Source organism: Triticum dicoccoides, chromosome 3A, assembly GCF_002162155.2.
Source record: "Triticum dicoccoides isolate Atlit2015 ecotype Zavitan chromosome 3A, WEW_v2.0, whole genome shotgun sequence".
NCBI lineage: Eukaryota > Viridiplantae > Streptophyta > Magnoliopsida > Poales > Poaceae > Triticum > Triticum dicoccoides.
Window position 1 is genome coordinate 762,221,112 of NC_041384.1, and position 8,107 is coordinate 762,229,218.

The 8,107-nt window shown below is 47.1% G+C and overlaps 1 pseudogene; it reads right to left on the reverse strand.

The window, feature by feature from the left end:
• Nucleotides 1-6,290: 6,290 nt before the first annotated feature.
• On the reverse strand, nt 6,291-8,011 carry LOC119273327 (annotated as a pseudogene).
• Nucleotides 8,012-8,107: the final 96 nt, after the last annotated feature.

Consider the following 8,107-nt stretch of genomic DNA (forward strand, 5'->3'; position numbering starts at 1 on the left):
ATCGGTCAGACCGCATAACAACATACGTTGTTCCCTTTGTCATCGGTATGTTACTTGCCCGAGATTCGATCATCGGTATCTCAATACCTAGTTCAATCTCGTTACCGGCAAGTCTCTTTACTCGTTTCGTAATACATCATCTCACAACTAACTCATTAATTGCAATGCTTGCAAGGCTTATGTGATGTGCATTACCGAGAGGGCCCAGAGATACCTCTCCGACAATCGGAGTGACAAATCCTAATCTCGAAATACTCCAACCCAACATGTACCTTTGGAGACACCTGTAGAGCTCCTTTATAATCACCCAGTTACGTTGTGACGTTTGGTAGCACACAAAGTGTTCCTCCGGCAAACGGGAGTTGCATAATCTCATAGTCATAGGAACATGTATAAGTCATGAAGAAAGCAATAACAACATACTAAACGATCGGATGCTAAGCTAATGGAATGGGTCATGTCAATCACATCATTCTCCTAATGATGTGATCCCGTTAATCAAATGACAACACATGTCTATGGTTAGGAACAAAACCATCTTTGATTAACGAGCTAGTCAAGTAGAGGCACACTAGTGACGTTTAGTTTGTCTATGTATTCACACAAGTATTATGTTTCCGGATAATACAATTCTAGCATGAATAATAAACATTTATCATGATATAAGGAAATAAAATAATAACTTTATTATTGCCTCTAGGGCATATTTCCTTCAGAAGGACACCGTGATGACGGCTCCGATGAGCGAATGGAGGGGGAAGGACACCGTGATGACGGCTCCGGTGACCGAACGGAGTCCGGCTAGTTATATATATTAATTAGTTAAGCATGTGCTGACTATAGCTAATTGATGCATTAATTGTTTTTGGTATGTACACATATTAACTCTCTTCTTTTTCTTCTTTTCTAGCGCTCCGGATCGAGCAACACTTCGGTAACGAGATGAGGCCCGAAGAGAAAGTTGCGCTCGGATGAAAGGTACACGATCATCGAAATTGATCGCGCTGGCCAACCGATTGAACCCCTCCGGACCAAGCAAAAATTTAATGCTTAGTGCGGGGTTCTAGTTAGGGACATGATCCCGATCAGCATCGAGCAATGGTTGAAGCCTAAACACATAGACTCTCAGGTGTCTTATGTTAGCGATAGGCAGAAAGCTGATCTTTGGACCGCGCTATAGGAAAATTCACCTTCCCGCCAGAGGAGGATCCGGAGAATCTAGTTAAAAAGCCAATGATCAAGGATTATGCTCTTAAGAAGATGGCTGAGCTATTCAGGAGGTGGAAGAATGAGCTGGAATCATCGTTTGTCGACCAAGACAAGACTCCAGAATTCATCGGCCGATTTGAGAAGATCAAAGATCAGTGGCCCGCATTTATCACCAAAAAGAAATCTGAGAGAGCAGCGAAGATGTCAGCGACAAACAAGAAAAATGCTGCAAAGAAGAAGCATCACCATCGCACGGGGTCAGGTGGCTACCTGAAAGCCCGGTCGTTGTGGGACAAGGCTGATAATGACCTCATTGCTAAAGGGATTGAACCAGAGACGCGACGCTGGCCAGACCGTTGCAGGACTTGGTTCTTCGGGGTTGGGGGGAAATTGGACCCTGTAACAGGGAAGTGCATTTGGACCAACGAGCAGCTGAACACACCCATCGAGAAGCTTCAGGAGTGTATCGAAAAGGCGCAGCAAGGGACGTTCGTTCCGGATAGAGAGAACGACGAGCTCACAGAGGCCCTCGGGAATCCTGAGCACCCCGGACGGACACGAGGCACGCCAGGCTCCCTTTCATGGAAGGCTGGATTTCCCGACGCAGGTGGTTACAAACGCTGGGAGAGGAAGAAGAAAAAGGAGTTGACCCAACTACAGGCGCTGCACGCAAGGGTACAAGCGCTAGAGGAACGAGACGAGGCCCGCAGCGCTCGACCTGCCGAAGCTGCTACACCCGAAGCTACCCCGCCATCTCCGCGGAGAAGCAGTGTGGCTTCCACGGAGCTTCTTCAGGAGCCTGTCTTCACGGCTCCTACTAGCTACCCCGTGGATGTTATCACGGAGTCTCAGAATTGCCACCTTATGACGCAGTGGATGGAATTCAAAGTCAAGGCGGCTGTCGGCTCTGTTGCACCTCCTAAACCTGGCGCAACTTTTCACTGCCGACCGATTCCAGAAGGATATGCTAGGGTGATGGTGGATGAAATCACAGAAGGATTTGAGGACCTCCAGCTTGACCACCCTATGGGTGATGGGGAGACTGGGCTGAGTTCTTGTCTGAAGACTCCATGCCTATGGCGGAAGGAGCTCATCAACCTTCCAAACTGGACGCCTCCGCCTCCTCCTCCGGCGAGTCAGGGCACTCCGCCTCCTCCACCGCCTCCTCCTCCGGCGAGTGATCAGGGCACTCAACCTCCTTCTCCGGTGTGTGGCGGCACTCCGCCTCCTTCTCCGCCTGTGCCAGCGCGCCCGAGCAGCCACCAGCTTCCTTCTCCGGCGTGTGGCGGCACTCCACCTTCTTCTCCGCCTGCGCCGGCGCGCCCGAGCAGCCACCAGCCTCCTGCTTCTCCGCCTCGCCGGCAAGGGCGGAAGAGACCCGCCGCCGTCGCGTCGTAGTCCTTCTCCTCCGCCTTGTAAGCAAGCACGAAAGAATACAGCCGCAGCCACTCCGTCTGCTCCGGCGTCTAGCAGTACAGCCAGAGGCAGGCAATACAGATTCGGTCCACCTCTCAAGCCTCTAGAGAAGTTACCATACGAGAGGACCGTGGAAGAAAACTTGAAGATCGTGGAAAAAGAAGTGAGTGACTTCTTTGAAGGGGTGAAAGCAAAGAGACATCCACCTCCGGAGGAGAAGGTAGACCGGGTGAAAGCAAAGCGCACACTCGATGCCCTAAGGAAACCACCAAAGTCTCCGCCGAAAACCAACTATGAGCGCATTACTGCAAAGGTATATATCAAAGTGGAGCGGTCGGGAAATACTATCAGTCATCGAAGGTTAGCAGAACGGCGAGTTGGGAAAAAAATTCCTAGCTCGGCGAACAAGCGTACCAATCGTGCCCCCCGATCAAGGTGTCTAGCGATATCGTCGCTAATGATCCGGGGATGGTGCCCGGTTATGGCAATCTTGAAGATTACCTGCTCGACGATGTAAATTATGATTTCTTGGAGGTGGAAGAACACCAATACCATTACGGGAAGCCTCTTGTCAAAGATGAAAAATCTCTAACAATGATGATGCGAAGATTCCATGATTGGTACATGAAAACCTGCAGAGAATCTGGGGGGACGAATATTTGTATCTGAGAGTTAAAGAGGAGCACGACCTCGTTGGAATTGATTTGTTGACTGTTCCATTTGAGGAGTTTTTCTAGTGGTTCAATCAAAAGGCCCTCGATAAATTAACGGTCACTTCCTACTGTCTGTAAGTACTACTTCTGTCATTAAGTCTCTATATATAGCTCAGCTCTTTCATTACAGGTATATATGATTATCCTCACTATATTATGTAGATTAAAGATCGTCGAGTGCAGAAAAGCAAAAATGTATAATATTGGGTTCATTAACACAAATCTCATAGATAAATTTGAGGTTGAAAAGAACGCCGATGATGCTGAGGCCAACTTGCTCAAATCATTGATAGTAAATCAAAACAAAGATAAAATACTCTTTCCTTACAACTTCGAGTGAGTGTTACTGTCTTGTGCATATTCGGTTTCCCTTATTACTCGAGCGAGGTTATAGTAACGTAATTGATGAGTTATGCATGCGTGTGCAGCTTCCACTATATTCTCCTGGAGATTAAGCTTGAGCAGGGACTAGTAACCATCTTAGACTCGAGACGAAAATCTCCCGAGACCTATGCAACCATGTCTAAAATGCTCGAGAAGTAAGTTCAATCGATCATTATCGCACCATATCGGCAACTTTTTGTTCATTTCCTGATATCAAGTAATTGTTTTCTTTGTCTCGCAGGGTTTGGAAAGTATTCACCGCACAAGCCGCGGGACTGCCGGGGGAGCTGCGATGGACATGCCCGAAAGTAAGTAGTACTAGCTAGCTAGTTCCGCACATCTCAATCCCGTTGATTCTAGCTACTTTCATCAGTGCCATTTATAATTCTTCATTATCAGTTTAATTGACCTCTATTTCTCGTAAAGTGCTTGTGCAGGAATAAGGGAATGATTTCTATGGATACTACGTGTGCGAGTTCATCTACAACGCGACTTGCAAAGATAAGCAGGGCTACTCTAAAAGACAATTTGATGTGTGTAAGCAATAATGTTCACAATTTCATTTTATTACACCATCATTTCTGTTGAGTTTCATTCATATATATGTATTAACCCCCTTCTTCAAATTAGACGTGGGAGATGCGGAATGAACTCCTACCAGAAGATCGCATGAAAGCAATTCAAGAGGAATTAGCGGGATTCTTTCTTGACCACGTCATCAATAAAGCTGGAGAATACCATGTGGAACTTGATTTCAGATGCTAGGGGATTGTAACAGATCTTACATATTGTATATGTATGTAGCTAGTAGCGTCGGATAGATAATACGAAAACTTGTTGTTCGACCAATCTCTCGGAGAAGGAGAGGTCGATCACTTCTCTCGATAAGCATGACGAACTTCTGTACTTAATGGTTTCCTTCATTTTCTTACTAGCTAGCGTGTCGAGGGCCTCTCTATACGTATAGTACGTAGCGTCGATCAAGCACGGAGATAAGAGAGGACACTTCTCTCTACTAATCAATTAGCTACCTAACACAATATATGAAACATCTTAATTAACCATACAAAACCATCAAAATCCACCCCCCTTTTAGAACAAAAAACAAAAACCCTAGCCCCTGAATAGCTGACGCGTGGGTGCCTATTGGTCCCGGTTGGTTCCACCAACCAGGACTAAAGGCCCTCTTGCCTGGGCTCGCCACAGCGGCCACGTGGAGGCCCATCTGTCCCGGTTCGTATAAGAACCGGGACTAAAGGCCAAGGGCATTAGTAACGACCCTTTAGTCCCGGTTCCGCAACCGGGACAGATGGGCCTTATGAACCGGGACAAATGGCCCTTTTTCTACTAGTGTGCGAGTAAGTGGAGTTGGGGCGAGTTGGAAAAGAGGAAGGGAAAAGATGTGAAAATCTCTACATGTTGGTGTGATGACCTTTATGTTGTGACGGAGTCGACACACTGGAAGAAGTCATGGCCATAAGGTAGAAACTTTTTCATGCGTCTCAAATATGAACGTGATCGTGCACGTCCAACTAACACCTATGGTACGTTAAATACGACATCAACAAACCTCATCTTGCGGTACATATGATAGAACAGACATATTTTTTTGTAGTCACCTCCTCCTCCTTGGAAGACTATACGTGCATAGATCATGAGGTACCAAAACATATCTAAGGTAACATGTAGAGTGATAGGTGCATAGCCAATCACTAGTTCAACGAGTCTTTGCATTAAAGGAGGAGGAGCGTCGTGGGCTTTTAAGGAAGAATGCACGGAAGTGTGTGGCGAGGAGGGGGTGAATTGGGAACGAGGCTCGTGAGGCGGAGAGGATGAGGGAGCATGAAAGGGCTTGCCTTGCACAAGAGGAATGTGAAGCAAGTGACAAGAAGGGGAAATGGCACCATGTGACTTGATAGAGTCTTCTATTTGAGACTTGTACTACCTAATGTCTTGAACTTTAATTTGAGAAGTATGTGCTATTTATCTTTTGAACTTGTGGACATTTTCATTTGTAAACCTCACTACCACCGACTATGGCGTTACAAAGTTAAGACTATGACTAACTTAGTAGGTGGTAGGCTTGAAATCGTACCACATCTATCTCTGGCAGTAGGATCCTGGCTAACCTAAAAACCTTATCTTGTTAAAGGTGGAACACAACGGGACCCAACCGTGGTCAATGTCGGCGATATAGTGGTAAGCCTACCACCAACTTATTTGGAGGTACGGTCGCACACCCTGCTGCCCCAATCGGTGCCACCTTGAAGAAGAGAAGGCTTTTGGGGTAGCTAGGACCCTACCGCCATAGGTACCGATAGTCACACTCCACGTGTACCACCTACTAAGCTGGTGGTAGGGTATTAAGAGTGAACAAGGCACATTCCAGTGCTACCATACATTAACATGGTTGAGCGTACATACCCAACATTAACAAGTTCAGAAAAAACAACACATAATTGACAAGTTGATAGATCCATATACTTCACCAAAGTTCACCTGACTACAATAGCCGGTCCCATTTCACTAGGAATTAATCTAAAAACAAATATTGATCTAACTAGCTAGCTAATTACAAGTTGCATTGTCAGTACTAGTATATTGAATGTAGCCGCCACCACCATTGTCACTGACAACGTCCACGTACATGCCCCTGCTGCTCGGGTAATCCTGTTGCTTCTGGTTTCTCTTGGCCGGTGAGTGGTGGAACTGGTGGCCTCCTCTCTCGCCGCCACTATCCTCATCGACGCTCTACCCTAGGTGGAACATGCCCTGCATGGTAGTAACCATTGTGATGGGCATTGCCTCGACTGGCTGTCCAGACATCTGATGATCCATGGCGTGCATGAACAGGAAGCTGTCCATTTGCGCCGCCGCCCACTGCTCCATCCAGTTCCCACGGGCATGGTGGTGGTGGTGCTGCGCATAACCGTCCACTACATAAGCATCGCTGTCAGCAAAGAGCAGTCTGGTAGGGAAGCAGAGACCAAGGCTCGCAGGTTTGAAGCTGTCGATGTACTGGCTGTCATGCGATAGTGCACTGCCGAGCATGGGGTACTGCAATCCGGGCGGCGCAGTGCCGGTGCCGGTAGTATAAGTGGTACTGCTGGACATGGTTGATGTCACAGACGACGTCCCTGTCGTAGCGGCTCGGCAGGTGGCTGACACCACCTTGGGATTGTCCCTACGCTTGGCATGGGGACGATACCCCCCCGCCAACGGGCACGTTGCGGAGCGCGCCACCGCGGGTCCAGTAGCGGCGGCAGGAGTGGCAGAAGTGACGGGGCTGGGTAAGGGAGTAGTTATTGAAGTAGCAAAACTTGGTGTCGGTGGAGTCGCATCGTGGGCACTTGAGCCCCAACACCTGCTGTGGCAACCGCGCCAGCCGTGCTCGCTTCGACATGGACATCGACTTGCTATTCCCGCTGCCACCGCAATCGCCGTCCTCAGCACCGCCGCAACCATCATCACCACCCCATCCAGCGTCGGTGCCGGCTCCGGCCATGGCCATGAACCCTTCTTGATTGTTGTTGTGCATCCGCCATCACCAGGACCAACAGGTGAAGGAGTGGTAGTACTATGAGTATTTGTGCCGATTTGTTGCAGCTGCCAATCAACAAGGAGACGAGTAATCAAATATCGGCCAATATGTATATGTAGCCAGGTTATTTTCTCCATTCTGTATTTTCCTAGGATGGCAAGACAACCGGTTTCTAATAAATCTTGGAATTTTTGGTTTTTTCCATTTGAATAATTCAAATCAAATGAATTTTGGTTTTAAATTTATTTCCAGTAAAAATATATAATGTTTGACCTACATCAGACATAAACTTCCCTGTGCAAAGGGAGACCCCGTGACCTCTTGGGAGTACACAGACCCTATTTGATTCACTTTTTTCCCATTAAATCCATTTATTGATATTTCTGATACCACAACCCGAGAAATAGTGGTACATGTTGGCCGTTTAAATTCTTTTTCTCTAAATTTTTTGACTGGTACCACTTTTTCTTGGGTGTCAACGAAATTTCCGGTAACCAGTGGGTTACTGTAAATTTGGTCCACAAAACTAAACCCTGATATGGAGTATATTGCAAGATATATATCTGCAATCAGCAAACCTAGCTCACTGAGTGCACACATATTCTGGTTTTTGTGGTGTGAACAAAATCATGAGGGAATATGCAATTAATCAGATATCTAGAAGCACAAGGATGCATACCTGAAGCTGGTTGTGGTTGGTGTTCCAGAAGTTTGATGAATCAAGGAAGGAAGGAAGGAAAATCATAGCCGGTGATCTAGAGAGAAGAGTAAGTGGGAGGAAGAAACTTAGCAGCAGCTGGGGAAATCAAGCGGAAGAGTACTAGTACCCAAGAAGAGATGCTAG